The sequence below is a fragment of the Falco naumanni genome, chromosome 10 (genome assembly GCF_017639655.2).
Source record: "Falco naumanni isolate bFalNau1 chromosome 10, bFalNau1.pat, whole genome shotgun sequence".
NCBI classification, from domain to species: Eukaryota; Metazoa; Chordata; class Aves; order Falconiformes; family Falconidae; genus Falco; species Falco naumanni.
The window spans coordinates 31,353,139-31,369,257 of NC_054063.1; the positions used below are offsets into that span (position 1 = coordinate 31,353,139).

General features: G+C 37.0%; 1 protein-coding gene across 3 annotated transcripts in view; it reads right to left on the reverse strand.

Annotated features, from left to right (window-relative positions):
* Nucleotides 1-16,119, reverse strand: part of NCOA3 (nuclear receptor coactivator 3) — an 85,128-nt gene that overhangs the window by 59,828 nt on the left and 9,181 nt on the right. For all 3 annotated transcript variants that reach the window (XM_040609307.1, XM_040609306.1, XM_040609305.1), the window contains exon 2: nucleotides 6,147-6,188. The gene's annotated coding sequence lies outside the window, so the exon portion shown is untranslated. The remainder of the gene's footprint in view (nucleotides 1-6,146; nucleotides 6,189-16,119) is intronic.

Consider the following 16,119-nt stretch of genomic DNA (forward strand, 5'->3'; position numbering starts at 1 on the left):
GTTAAAGCTTACAGGTCATGGAAATAAGACCTATACCAAATAAAAGAGAATATTATTTTTCGCTTTTTGTTTGTACAGATAAAGATTCTACAATTTGCAGTAGCAAATGGGGGGTGGGGGGAGAACAGGTTGCTGAAAAACATTTAAAATCATACACCAACAGACATTTCCACAAGGGCATCTGTTAAGTCTAGGAAAGGGGCCCCAGTGACTTTATTTTTGAACACATACACACACATTCAATTTAATATACTTCATCTTTAAAACAGCCTTGAAACACCCAACACTGCAACTGAAGTTTCATGCTAGGCTAAACTTCAGAAGACCTACTGAATGAAAGATAAGTTTAACAGACTGGTGCACTAAAAAGAAAAGAACATTGCTGGTTTCGGGTGGGCATCTTTGCTTAAAATAGAAAAATACACTAAAGCATATCATTACCTATGCAGGCAGAGCTACATCTGTGGTTAAGGATGCCTAACATTTTCCATCACAGAAGCCTGCTGTAATACGTTAATGACTGTCTCTCACACACCCCTCAGAATAACTTTTTGTGGAAGACTTGTGTAAAATTGGTTCAGATGTTTAAAAACAGAGTGGAGAATTCAGGTGAACAAAATGCAACCTTTTATTCAGTCTGCAAAGTTAAAGCTTTAGAAGAGCATCTGATCAAACATCTGATCAAGCTAAGCTTCATCTTGCTGCTCCAGTGAAGATACCTGTATAGATGGCAAGTGCCTTTAAAGTCTTTGAACACACCCAATTTAGTTTTAAACCACTTGCCAAGACACTCAAGTGTTTTATCTAACCAAGTTAGCTTTGTTGCTGCACCGCTTCTCCGTGCTGCAGGAGTTAGAACATGCTGTATCAACTTACTATAAAGACCAAGAGCAGCTTCTCTATAAACCTGCCAGCTACGAAGCAGTTAAAATGCCTAGAACAGTAGCTAGTGAACAGGGACATTTTTACGTTTTACATGTTACAGGTTACACTGCCTCACCCATACACAGCATCCACAACACACCAGGCAGCAACAGAATCAAGGGCTTAGTAAAGACCACCCTTCCCTCTCCCCCAGTTAAGATCCCAGTTGCAACCGCAGATGGAGGTCTCGGCCAGTAGCACAAAAAGACCACGCTCCTGCCCAGTGGCTAGCCCATGTAGAAAGCAAGCTCAGACCACTGACCACAGTGGTGTCAGTCTGCTCTGTGGGATTCCAGGTGACAACCTTGCTGGCAAACAGAGCAGAAATTTCCTTGTGGCACATCATAGTATTTTTTCCATATGCTTTTTAAAGGCATACAGAAAAGTTACACTGAAAATACTAAGGCTGTGAGGTCATTCAAAACACTTAAAATAGTATTGTCAACTCCAGCTCTCAATACTTCTTCCTTTAACCCCTGGTACACATACTTAGTTAAGCACACTGCTGTGTAACTGCTTATTAGACTTCATGTGGAAGGAAGCAGCACCCATCAGGTCACAGAAAAGACTACTATAGACTTATTTGTCTGTTGTATCATCTCCAAAGTGCATTACTGTTTCAGCAGTGATGTTCACTTTCCTATACAGTGATAGATAATGGTCTCGTAAATGGAGAGCTGAAGTCTGGAAGGCTCTTATCCTAACTTAGTCTTTGCCAACACAGGTACATGGGGAGTTCCAGCAACATTCAAATTAAAACATACGGGGTTTTTTTCCCTATAAAGAGTAAAAAACACTCTCTTGATTATGACAGATAGCAACTTCTGATTAAGAATATTCATTTACAGCAGATTTTAAACTGACATTTAAAACAGTGATTTAATTGTTGGAAATATTTACACCCATCAGTAAGGAGGGGCACATAAGCAGGAAAGAAATACAGTCCATAAATCACACTGACTTGCCTTGGGCACATTTTGCCAGTCAGCAGATGTAGTACTTACAGACATTTATTCATGTATTTGCACAAGAAGCTATAGAATTTAAGTCAGTACATACACTATTTTGCACCATAAAACAACTAATGTTAATCAAAGCTCTGGATACATTACCATTTTAAAAACATAGATTCATATTCTGAAAAAGTGTTTGAGTGATACGGGGAGAGGGCAAGAGGGAAGGTACATACGCACAGACTTCAATGGGAATTAAATGCCTGGTGTGTTAAGAGTGTTTTTCAGAAGTCTAATTGGTATCTCTTTTCGTCAGACTACTAAAATAGCTATTAAAAAAAATTATTAAAAACACACATACCCTTTGCTTTTAGAATTAGATCTGTTATCCTCTGATCTAATAATAATAAAAGGCCTGTTAATTAAGTTTCCTGAGTTTTGGCATAACTAGCCTCTCAAATTTGAGAGTACAAGATCAGAGACCAAAACCAAAAGGAAGTTACTGAAGAAAGGAAATCAAAATAGTTTAAGTCTTCCATGCATAGTATCAGTGCTTATATGTAATTTAGTTCTTTGTAAGGAGTAAGTACAGCTACTTAATACAAAGGTGACATTTCTAAAACACAATTCGACCTTGAAATATGGAAATGTTCCTAGCTCAATGCTGTAATTAACTGATTGAGCGTACACATGTACACTTAGTACGGCTGCAAGAGGTGTTCATTTAGTTCAAGACAAATGCTTGCCATTCAAAGCTGGATGTGACAGTTGGCTGTCTGTAATAATAATTCCAAGCAATTCATTAGTTAAAAATCCCCCTTCCCCCGTTTTTTTCATATATCTTACTATATTTCACATTCATAGTGACTAGAGCTTAGCAGAGTACCTTCAGCTAAACTGCAAAATAAAGGCAGAATAAAATCACTCCCCGATTAGGTTAATTCGTCTCTCCACAGTACTGTCAGGTTATCTTATTATATTTTAAATGTTGCCCATGTGCTGTATACCAATTGTTGTAACACACAGCATCGGCTAAAACTTCCTGCACAAAACTGAAAGCTGTAACACTACTTTGCACATCACTGGTAGACTCAAGTCTTCAATTTCAGGAGTCAATTATTTAAAAATTAAGCTGAATTGGAGAAGGAAAAGAAGAACCCAAAGGTTTGTATAGCATTGAACAAAGACACCAAACAGAAACATAGCACCCAGAGAGATACTATAGACTGGAGAGCCACAGTCTCCTCTAAGGCCTACAACAGAAGGGCAAGAGGCAAGCTTTACTACCTGCAACAAGTTAAAATTTCAGTTTTCAAATAATGGCTGAACACCACTATTCCAGACGACCTATGGAATCTCTCTTGAGAGACCTTCAAAAGGACTGAACAAAACCCTGACCAACTGGGTCTGACTTTCTTTGCAGTGTTTGTATTGATGCTAGATTAATTCTGCTATGATATTTGTAAAACTGTCATTGGATAATTAGGTACTGCAGCCCAATGACAAACTGGTACCATTATAACAATGGGCTACTAAGACAAGACAGTACTTCACAATTGGTCCTATTTTGTCTTGATTTTAGGATGTATTACCACATTCTTTTTTGTACTGATTTAAGCAGGTATGTGTTATTAATGTCATGTACTTTTTACATCTTGCATACACTCGTTAACACTCCCATCTTTACTGGACACAATGTATTCCAATATTAATTCCTACCATCAAAGATTACTCCCCCCTCAACCCCCATGAGAAAAAGCATTCTTTTGAATAAGGTTCTCAATGCCCTCTATTTATTTTTTTTGTCCAATCTTTTCTTTTCAAATAATTTCCCCTGCATAAAAACCTTATGCTTCTAGTTTGTCTAATGTTCTATTAAAGAAGCAACACCTTAACTTGCATTAAAAAGACATTTTTCAGCAAATCTTGCACTAGGCTCCCCAAGACTCCTGCAGCAGGCAGAAAAATCAGGTTTGCTCATGAGAGTTCTTATACAAATGGCACTTCTCAAACACTGATGTTTATCTGCAGAACTCTCCAAAATGACACTATCATCATTAGCACAGAAATTCCAAGTAATTTTAGGAAGATTTGCAGCCATTCTGGAAGTTAGTACAAGAGGTCAGTGACTGCCAAAAACAGAAGAGGGGATCACATCCTTCCCTCTTCAAGTGCCAAAAACATTTGTAATGTTTTGTTTCAGATCCAGTCACTTCCTTGTTTGTAGATAAATGGCTAAGTAGTTGTGTAGTTTCACAACATTAGGAAGCAATTTTATATATTTTTATATAATGCACTGAAGGAAATACCAGGATAGAGCTGTTGAATTTTATTACTACTATTTCTTAAGTGCACTGCATCTTTAGTTTCCATACAAGTAGACCAACAGAACTGTATCTTCCATTCAGTAAAACCCTGAGCTGGAGGCGAACCGTTGTTTGAGTATGTCTGCCAATGAGACGTCCAAGATGCATCCGCCATGACTTAAACAACTCGTGTTCTCTTTTACCAGACTTTCAGGTCATTCTGTGTTTAATTCAAAGTTTAACTTGATGCTAAGCTTTAAATTTAATATTCAGCCACACCTCCACACTTGGAAGATTTTTATATTAGTATCTAGTATGCGTATCAAGCATGGTAACCAAGTGATTTGCCCCACTTATGCCTTTACGTCATACAACTAGAGTATATCAGCTATACAGCAGTTGATTCAATGCATTTTCTTGTCAGTAAACACATTTTCTTTCAGTAAACACTGCCATTGTCCAGTTAAGTGACTTTCTACTACAGTACATCACACTTAACACAAAACTCTTAAAAGAAAGCGAAGTAATGTGTAGGTACATTGCAGTCAGAATCTTACGTTCTTGGGCCCCATCAAAATTATTAAAAGAAAAGTTTCTAATATTGAATCTAGGCATTGCATCACTTTCACATTTTCTTTTCAAAGTCTGCTAAGCATTTTCAGTGTACCTGACAGTCCATTAAAATCTCAGAAAGCTACAAAACCTTACCTACACTTGAGCTTTCACCAGGAGGAAGCTAACTTTGTTAGATTCTCATATAGATGAAGCCTATAAACAAATAGTGGACATACAGTAATATGATAAACATAGCAGACCATGGAGGGAACACAAGAAAAGAGCATACAAAATTTAAGTCTGACGTCATTAATTCTGTCTTACAGAATAGAAATGCTGTGATTTAGGGTTTTTTTTCACTGTAAGTAGATTTATGACAGACAATATGCTTAGACAAGTGTCTCCATCCAGTCAAAGAACAAGAATTAGTTATCCCTTCTCTCCACCATGTATTATTAACCTGTGTCATCTGTCTGCAAATCACTGCTTAGGAACTGTAACATTTTAATGAGCACAGCTACCTGAATCAAAACACAATCTTTTCTGTGCTTTGAAGAGACCATTCTCCAAATGTTTTTCTTCCACTGCCTCCTTTAATTTTCTTCATTTTGCTTTAACCTTACTTTATTCTAACCAAGCCAGCTCACTTGAATTTTATTTCAGGGTACCTACTAAACTGCAGAGCCAAGAGGTTGATCTTATCACAAGAGATTGTTCTGAAGGAGGTGCTTCCTTTCTCCAAACCAAAATCCCACTGAACAGAATGTCCAGACAAGTTACCAGTTTCACTAGTCTCCAGCAACAGGTATGGAGCTTGGCACATTATTCTATTCAAGTACTGAAAGTTAGATTGGCTACCTCAGAAGTTATGACCAAAAAAACCCAAACAAAACCAAAACCCACCAGTGATTAGCATCATACCTACTCTAGACCCAGAACAGCTTTAGCTAAGAAATCCCATTTCATCACCATTGTTTCAAAAGAACTGGTTTGAAGAAAGTATTCACACCATTGGTTACCTCAGAAAAAAGAAAACTCTAGTATCAGTGATAGGAGAATTAAAAACTAAAGGCAGATATATACACAGAAGGATGCTACCACGCCACCCCACAATTTTTAAAAGCAACGCCCTTTAAGGGCCCATGTTTCCCCCAAAAGCCTATAGCATTAGGTACCATCATACATGCTGAGCCCAGGTCATACCATGCATTTCCTCGAGTTTGAGGGAGGTGGAGGAGAGCAAACTACATACAATATTAATACAGAACATAAGAAAATACCTTCATTTTTTTTAAGGGAGTTGAAATTATTTTCTCCCTTTTCCTAACCCCCTAAATATCAATGTTTTTTCTGTATCAACCCTCAAATTAAAGCAGTCCTGGACAATTACGTAAAAGAGAAGACTTACTTAGCACAGTGTTCTCTTTCCAACAGAAGTCAGTAGGAATGCCTAGAAAGAAAAAGGTAAGCATATGAATGTGTTGCAGCATACTCTCAAACTTCAAAATCGACACAGCTCAGGAACTTCCTGGTTCAAAAGGACTGAGTTTCCCAGCAGCTGGATTTCTCTTCTATATAGTTGGGGTTTTTGGGTGGTTTGGTTTTTTTTTGAGGGGGGGTGTGTGTGGGGGGTGTGGGGGTTAACCAATTAATACAACTGAAATACTCTGTGGCAGTCAGTTCTGTAGTTAAGCTCTACAACTATGTGGAAGTATCAGGTTTTTTATTTTTAACTCTGCCATCTGATAATGAGGAGGAGGAGAATAAATGAAATGACTGAAGAGGAAAACACTTTCTTCCTGTTGATTTTTTTATGACTTTCTTGTGGTTATTTTGAATAGATCTGCCTTGCACTCTCAAGAAAAAAAAAAACACTTTTAAAAATGTAGAGATCTTAAAAAACCAAACCACCAAAAAAGAGAAAGATAAAGTCCAGTGTATTCTTTTTAATACTGCATAGACCTGAATTACTTATACTCAAGAGGAAGGCATAACATGACTGTATAAATATGCCGTATGTTCAATCTCATGTTCTTTTTCTTCACTGGCAACTCACAACACTCAACTTGTTGAACACTATTTAGCACTGATCTGTCATTTTGACAGAATAATTAATTCAGATGTATTCTTTTTTTTACTGAGTGGAAGAAAATTGGGCAAAAATTTGTTGGTTACAGCAGGCCTGCTTCTCCCTTAAGTACATCACTAGGCATAACTACAAGAGCATCACTCAGAATAAGGACAAGTCTCCTAAATCAAGTGCTAGGGATATATACAGCCACTCACTCAGAAGAGAAAGTTCCTTTAAATCCCATCATTTCTTATTCAATGACCACGCTGACAGTGACTGTAATTATTACCTGTAATTACCAAATCTACATTCTTAGAGGACAAGAATAAATGTTGAGAGGTAAGGACCTACTCCCAGAACAAGTATTAGAGAGGTGTTTTCTTTAAGAGTTTACCAAATCTTCATGCATGCAATAAGCTTTGCAGAATTGTTTCAGTCAAGATCAGTCTTACGTCCATAAAGTAATTAGCAAACATCAGTTAAGTCAAGACATGAATTTCCAATAAGCAGAATAAAGAAAGATCTCTGTGTAAAACCAAGCTCAAAGAACACTGGAAACTTCTGCAAGACCGTAGTAACAAGCTCCATATAGTGAAATATCCTATCTGCCACACTGGCTTTATCCAAAGCTCAAGTAAACAAGTTTGTTTTAGGCTTTGACAATAAACACATTTCAGTTGTTCTACATCTTCAGCAGTATGTTTTGCCTTTAGGAACAAAAAAAAGCCTTACTAAGGCTTAGAAATCCCATCTCTAAGCTTGAACTTTGCATCAAATTTGTAAAGTAACATTTAGATAAGGTATCAAAAATGTAAACAAAGCAATGACAGCAACTTTATTTCGCAATAAAGTTTGTTTCAATACTTTTAATCAGTGAGAAAACAACTAAACAGTACACAATTCACAATACAATCCTTATAAAAGCTGGAAAAGTTATTAAGGTTCGCCTCAAGTTCAACATGCTCTATTTTTAACCTCAGTCAAGTCCCTTCTCATTAGCAGTAATTTAATATTTAAGAAAGAATTAGGAGCAGCTGGGAAGTTAGTTTGATAGAGAGATTTATGTATTTTTAAAAATATTTTTTTAGCCCATTTTAGCTAATAATTCAGTTAAAGTTATTTAGACCTAGCCAGCTAATGTAATCTTCCATTGTCACAGCATACCAAATAAAGGCTTACATATTGCTTTAGAAATTAGGAATTAATCGTTTGCTATTATTTTTTCATAATCATTGTGTGTTTCATAAGCACAAGTTTCATTTCAAAAGTAAACACACACACCCCAAAAAGAAAAAAAAAAATAGAATTCTGGACACCCCCTTTGCTCTAGCTAATAGTAATATAGTTTTCACATCCATATAGTTTGACACTGATGGAACAATTCTTTTAGCATACCTTTTTAATAGTGAAGTTTAGGACACTGATGTAAGACCTGAAGACACTTTTTTTTAAAGCATTTCTCAAGATCAAACCAACCCTGACAAGCTCATGATTGACTTACTAGGAAAAAGCAGAGTTTACATAACAGTGAACTGAAAGAAAGATAATGCCTTTGAAAACAATCCCAGTGCTTCTGCATTTGGAGGATGCTAACAAATGGGGAACAGGCATAAGCATCTGCTTGTCTTTTAGGTAATAACAAACGGGTTTTGAGCACTCCTGTATGCATAAGCACCCATATCACATGATAGATAAGCCTTGTTTGGAGGCCAGAACTCTTTCAAGAAGTCTAGGGTGTAAGAACAACCCATTTTTCCTAGAGATAGTGTTAGCACTAGCAGAGACCATGACACATTTATATGCACATGGCAGATACTGCAATCTTTCAGATGACTGCTAGCAAAACAGTGAATTAGTGGCCATCTCCATGTTATTTTACAGCACTTAAGCAAGAACTTAACTTTCTCTGAGAGCATTAAACTAACTTCTGCCAATTCTGACATCAGTAGCTTCTGCTCTGTCGTGGTAAATTGTAACTAATATGGAATTTAACATTTCCAAGATGACAGTAATCTTTGTAGCTACAGCAATAGAAGTGTGTTGTGGTAAACTTTGCCTGGAGACAGTTCAGTCACATCTGGATATATGGCAGCAATATCAAGATAAACAAATCATCCCAAATAGAAAACAACCAAAAAACCTTAATTCTAGAAGCTGTATTTCCTGCTTATCTAAAATTATTACAAAATTTAAGTATTCTTTGTTTTATCTCACTCTTGATCTGTGCTTTGTCCCTCTGTTTCTCTAGCCTTTTAGCAGAGATACTATCTAGGACTGCAAGCACTGAGTGCATGGAGTGATACAGATTCCAGATAATGTCACACTCAAGAAATTCTTGCACTTAGCAGTTGTTTTCTCATTCTAAGATAGCTGCCAACAAAGAAATTTGATTTGATTAGAAATGTGGGTAAAGAGCTTTACAACTTCGGCTTGTTCCGGATGCTTCAAAAAAAAGTGCCTGTGGTAATTTTTTCTGGAAAACGAGCTGTTTTGGCTGAGCCTACTTGGTATATCCTGTCATAAGAGTTAAAGTTTTAATATTAAAGCTGCTTCATCTGTTCTGCAAAACACACTTAGAACATTGTCTTATGCAACAAATCTCAGTGCAAATTCCTCTAGCTATAAACTAACTGATGATGGCCAATCTTGTGTTAAGAACTCATTGTGCTCCATGCCTCCTCACGGTTCTTGAAAGTAATACCGAAATACACGAGGACATCCTGTGCAACTATACAGCAAAAAGTCCGAGCAGTTTCAGAAATCTACAGTTCAGAAGTGAAGCCTTTAATTTAGCACGAATGTGGTAAAAATGCTACCTTAATATACTAGGCAAGTTAGAACAAGCCACTTTTCAGCTGTATTCTTTTGTGGTGTTTTGTGGGTGGGGTTTTGTTTTTGTTTTAGACTAACCAATAGCCCTAGCTGTGTCCTTGTTTCAACTGATATAGCTCAAAGTCTCTCCAGGGCTGTTAGTTACTTTTTTTTTTTTCCACTGTTGATGCTGTGGAGCCAGTGTAACTCTAGAAGAGAAACATTCCATTTCATGCAGAGTTTTTTTTGTTGGCAGGGTGGGTTTTTTGTTGTTTTTAACAATAACAGTACATTAAAATCTTTTCTAAATGAATCAATCTGTGGTGAAGTGCCTTGCTAACTTTATTTGGGGAGAAAGAAAAGCCTGGAAGATTTGCAAGTTTTTTATTATTCCAGAAAAAACAAGTTGAGACTGGATTGGACTAAAATTACTAATTACTAAATAAGCAAAGCTCCATAACAGAAGAAATTTTCATGAGAGTGAGTATGACTATAGGAAAGCATCCAACCTTTTGTTCAAAATATTACATTAGAAAGTTGAAGCAGCCTTGTTACTGCAAAGAAAAACTTTTGAAGTGGCTGAGACAATTAGCATAGCTAAACTTTAATCTATTTTGGCTATAACCAGTACATATATTTGGAATAAAACATTGCCACTGTCTAGGATCTTAACTCACCTGGTTTTGTTAAAAGGTATCAATTAGCTGTGTCCACAAGAAATCTGTAACAGCTATGGAAGATCAGACTGTTTCTCTCATGAACTCTTGGACAGTTCTTAAATAGGAATGATACAGCCATGTTTTTCATGGTATTTTAGAGTATAAGGCTGACCCACAAGTCCAGCCTGTTTACTTTTGGAAAATCCTCGAGTGCACATAAAGTCAAATACAAATATTTCTCTCATAGGTGGATAATAATGATATATCCACTCTACAATGATTTCTTTTAATGTCATTTTCATGAATATGACTTAGGTAGCTTTGAAGCTACCTTTTACCAGCAGCGCAGCCAAGGTGTTGCATTCAGCAAGAATTTATTTTACAATCTGGATAAATTTACCCCGGAGCTCAGCACAGGCTCACAGACCAGTGCAACAAGATAGCCATCCCGTCATGGTACAGCTAGGGGATTGCACTGACAGCTTTGGGGTGATAAGCCCGTACCTCAGACTGCAAGCATGTCCCTGTTAATTAGCAATGCAGATACTAGCCCTGTGGCTCAAATTACCTCTTAGTAAATGCTTTCCCATGTACAATTTCTCAGTTGCCTGTGTAAGACTGTTCATTTTGTACACAAGGAAGTGCTTGTATATGCCACTACTTCATATCCTGTGGAAATGCCCTCGAAACCTCTGTTCTGTGGCACAGATGGAAACTGTTCTTTTGCTATGGCCTCACACTATAGCAATGGATAAATTACAACATGAAAATACTAGCCTGTGTTAAAATTTGAACAGTCTGCTTACTTTGGTGAAAAAGATACAAACACTTAACATGTATGACTCTTAAAGAGCAACCTTAATTAAGGCAGAGGTTTTTCTTAACTCCCTTTTATCCACAGTTCAAATGCATGTATTTTTTCTACCCTCTCACTACAGTCTAGGCTTGTTTTACTTAGGGTAGAAAGAGACTGGATTACTACTAACCTGATATCCTTAGCTCTCATGTTTTCATTCCCTCAAATATATGTATATCCTGTTCATCTAGAAATAGAAGTACCAGCTCACCCATCATTTCTGTGTGGTACTAGACTAGTAGTACTCCAAGGATGGAGCTCCTTAGGTTCAATAGTGGTTGTCCACAGAACCCACTTGTATAAAAATTCCAACCAATCCCACCTCTCAAAGGTCTTGAAGACAAGACTTAAGTCTTGGTTATGTTTATTTAAAAATAGACATCTCCAAATGCAGTTCTAGAGAATGGCACCAAATCTAGATCACACTATAGGAAGCAATTCCTGGCCCACAACTCCAGAGATGTTAACAGAAATTATTCTCGAGACAACTCGTAAAGTATTTCTTAGTATGAGACAAAAAAATTGTACAGTTGGGAAATAACAACATTCCCCAAACCTACAAACTAACCAGAAGTTAAAAAACAACAGGTGCATGGGGGAGACCAGCTAATAAATGTTTTTGAGAGGAAGCTAGAAGAATTTGGTCTGCTCAGCCTAAAAAGCAAAAGGAGGAGTTAAACTGCTGTCTGAATAAGTTATGTTTTCAAAACAAAAGCTTACAACTTTTTGAAAGAGGTTTGAGATGTAGTCAGCCATAATATCAACTGCTGAATCTAATGGCTGCTTCTGTTGCTCCTGTACCACTATTTTAGTCCACGAAATGAGGCAAGAGGAAAGAAGAGAAGCAACATTAAATCCAAAAAGGAAAACCAACCAAAAAGCCACATAAAACTAGTCAGGTAACTATCCAAACTAAGGAAATAGCACTTTGTCATTCTAATCAAGTTTTAGTCTAGTGGATTCAACTTTATGCATGTAATATAAAAGAATCTCTTGTAACCTCAAACACAAAGATCCACTTCATGAACAAACCCCTTCTCTAGCCTTATCTCTGAATCACTGTGCATTAGACTGAAAATGCTGCTTGGCGTATTTGACATTCTCTAACTACATCCACAAAGATTTAGGTGTGGGAATGCATCTGGATGTTTCATAAAAGAAGCCCATAAGTATAAGAAACTAAATTCTCAACTCAGCATAAGTTTTCACTATCTCAAGTTTTCACTGGCATAGGCAGTCATTTTTGCCCCGTAAACTTCAGGCTTGGTCACTAATTTCAAGTTCTTCAGCTTCTACAGGTTCTATGTTTTTTGTTGTTGTTTTGATTTGCTTTTTAAATAAGACAATCTTCACATAATTAATATTAGATTACGTACCATTTACATTTCAACTAAAATCTGCCCCTCAATGTTTCTAAGAGCCTTCAAATATCCAACCAATGAATATGCAGAGTAATTAAAGAGAATCTCCTTTCCCTCAACCCAAAAATAAAATACTGCTTTGCATCCCTATTGTTGCTTTCTCAAAGCAGAGTGATCATTTCCTGAATTGTTTGGTGTAGGTATTTTGCTTAAGCAGCAAGCACTCCAGGCTACAACTGATGAGTGACCTTGAGACAGCTCTTAGAAGGCAGTTGCCATAGTAACACCACCACAAATGTGGTACATCCTCAGCTGACACCACCAATCTGGTGCAACAGATCCATAATAAGTACATCTACCCTGTATTAGTGTCTCAATATTTAAGGTGGAAGTTACTAGATTATTATTTTTTTAGAATTATTTCAAAAACCCCTTGTGCTGTGGTAGACACTGAATAGTCTGTATGAATAGAAGCAACTAAGGCTATACAAGCCCACATCATGCTAGAGTTAAATAAGGTACCCTAAAATAATGCACTAAAAGTTAAAGCTACTCAGTGTGTTAATCCAGAGAGCAGTCTTTGGTCCAGGAAATGAGTCCACTGAAGAAAACCTTGCAATAGCACACAACTAAGGAAGCTTGTTGTCTTTTCTCAGATCCTCCAATACAAATAAACTTTATGGAGCCCTGCTGCATCAAACAATGCAAAATGCAACCACAATGGATTATTTTTGCATGCCAGGATATTCAGTCTCACCTGTGCAACCTCATCACCTTGAATAAACTTTCAAACCAACTTGACCCTAAGGAATAGTGAAAAAAAACCCTAAGTTTTTTTTCTGTACATAGGATGCTGCTAGTTCTTGTGAGTTCTGAAAGAGGAAGAAAAAGGTGAATCATTACAGAAATATCAGTAAAAATGAAATAACTAGCCCTCTTCAATTCTAGGTAACAGAAATGCTCAGTAGAACCATTTCTGTTTAAAGACAATGGACTAATGAACAGTTAATTATAACCTAACAGTCAGACATTAGGAAGTTTACTTTACAATTAAACTGCAGCTTCATGACCCATCTTTTTCTTAAACCATCAGAAAAGGCCCATCATATAAGTTTCATAGTTTGCTGATGTTCAAGAGATTGTATTATAGCTAAAACATTGCTGTATTCTAATCAGAAACAAGAGTTAGGACTGCTTTGCCTCTGATCAAGTCCGCTCACTTCATGGGTTTGCCCTTATCCTAAAGGGAAAATATTTGCTGAACCTCCATACCAGTGGAACCTGTGTCAGCTAAGAGTTAATTCCAGTTACAAGTACAGTCATATACTTTAAAAAAGGCTTTTGGATACTCCGATGTAAAGAATCTGGTCCAAGTTAATTCAGTCAGTCAAGTACCTGTCCTGAAACCTGGCTGAGGAGCCCCTGCATCCATAACTGCAACCTAAAGATAGAAAACAGAAAAAAAAGTTCCCAGATAATACTAAGCAGACATTAAACAGGGCCCTAAATCCAAAAAACAATAAAAGTATTTTGGCAACCGTGTGTCATAGTACAATTACCAACCAAAAGGGTTCAGCTGTGTTGCTTCTGGAGGTCTGGAAAGACTGCCACCTTGGCTCAAAAAAGTATTGAGACTGATGATCCTGTTGATTACTGCTATGTGCCACCCTTCCCACTTCCATCACTTCTGTGAAGTTGCAGGTAAGATGGCTATATTCTAAATTGACCTATGTCCTATCAATCTGTATACAGGCATTGACAGATTCCTTTTGAACAAGTGTTCATATAAACATTGAGTATGTTTCTATTTAGAAATAGATTCCTATAGTAAACATACTTTCATCAGAGTACAATAATTTGTCTTCAGCTTTGCATGTAATTGTTTATTTTGTCCTAGCTGTGCAGGTTACGTTAAGAGGTTAAGTCTAATCCTACAGTCCTGTTAAAAATCTTTCAACCCTTGACCCAACAGCTTGGGGGTACTGATCTTCTGAGTCTCTACAGATGTTATCCATTTGATAGATTAATTCTACCCCAAAATAGAATTATTGCAGTAGTTACCCCTTTCAGCAAGTTATTTTGCTTAGCAATATGTATATGCACTACAGTAGTAACAAATACACATTAAATATTTGCAGGTTTCTCAACATCAGTTTTCAGAACAGCACTCAATATACCTACTTAATCCCTATTGACTTAAGTGAAATTAGTTTTCCAGTGCAGATACAATATGTAAGGAACTACCAGTAATAATACATAATTACTAACTCCACCAACTCTTTCTAGTTACAACCCCAGGGTAGACAAAGGGAGCTGAATTTCTCCAACATCCAGGTAGTACCTGAATCTCTCTTTTATAATACATTTGTTTCTGAAAACAATGTTTTACAGCAACTCCATCCAGTTTATGTTTTGATAGAGCTGCTCTAGTCCCACCCGACCCATTCCCTTGCACTAGTACTGGTGTTTGTGCAACTAGGAGTGAACTGACAGCCAGACATTGTCTAGGTGGTTTTGTTTGGTTTTGGAGTTCAGGATTTTTTGTTGGCAGGAAGGAGGGAATGGACAATTTTGAGTTAAAACTGTTTGCTGACTGCAAGGGGCTCAGTCCCAGAGCAAGGGGAGGAGAGGTAACAGGAAGGATGCACAATAGCCCTGACTTGGCCTGAGACATGCAAACGTGTACCACACTGCCTTGGAAAGAGTATTCCACAGAAATGCATTTAAAGTGCTCTGGGTTTATATTTTCAATTAGTACTGGAAAGAAATCAGTCTGTTGAGATGTTGCTTGCTTTTTGCACAATGTACCACCTTAGCTCCCACCCCAGCATTTAAGTAAAAAAAAAAAAAAAAAACCTCAACCCATTATATAAAGGATTCTTTAGGCCCTCATCCAAAAGAGCATAAGTCAACAATGAATATCTGTAGTGACAGAAAGACAAGGCACATTCAAAGTAGAGTCCTCTAGATCTTGGAGAAAGGTCAGGGAGCCATTTGGTAAACAAGAACTTCTTAAACAGAAAAGAGCTTCCAGGTAGACAAATGAGGCTGAACCTGCAGATCACTTCAGTTTGATTTTCACCAATGTAGCTGAAGCTACAATAATTTTATAAATAACCATTAAATAGGTTTTAAAGTTAACTACTTTAAAAATGAATATGATTAGAACAGGATATGTTTCCTAATGTCTTTCTTCCTTTAGTATATCAAAGATATGACAATTAAGACTTCTAGCAACATACAGTCCTTATTGGAAATGTTAGTCTAGAATTAATATCTGAAGCAAAAAGAGACAGACCATCACCTGGCAGTAATCATCTAGTAATAGTAACTGTTAAACTGTAAACCAAGAAAGTGAAGGCAAGATTAATATGATAGGTAGTTGGTAACCAGCATGGGAGTGGTTTATGGACGTTCTTGCAAGTAAGAACTTTTTTTCTTGACAATTCATTTTCAGGGAGCATTTGCTCATCAAGTAGCTTGAAGTTTCCGTCAGAATGAGACTTCTAACTGAAATTCCAGCAATATAAGCATGCCTGCATGTTATTAAAGGAAATAGTGGAAAATTTCGCAGGCTGACATCCAGAATGTCTGCGGTTCCTTTTCATATTTCTCTCTTCTTG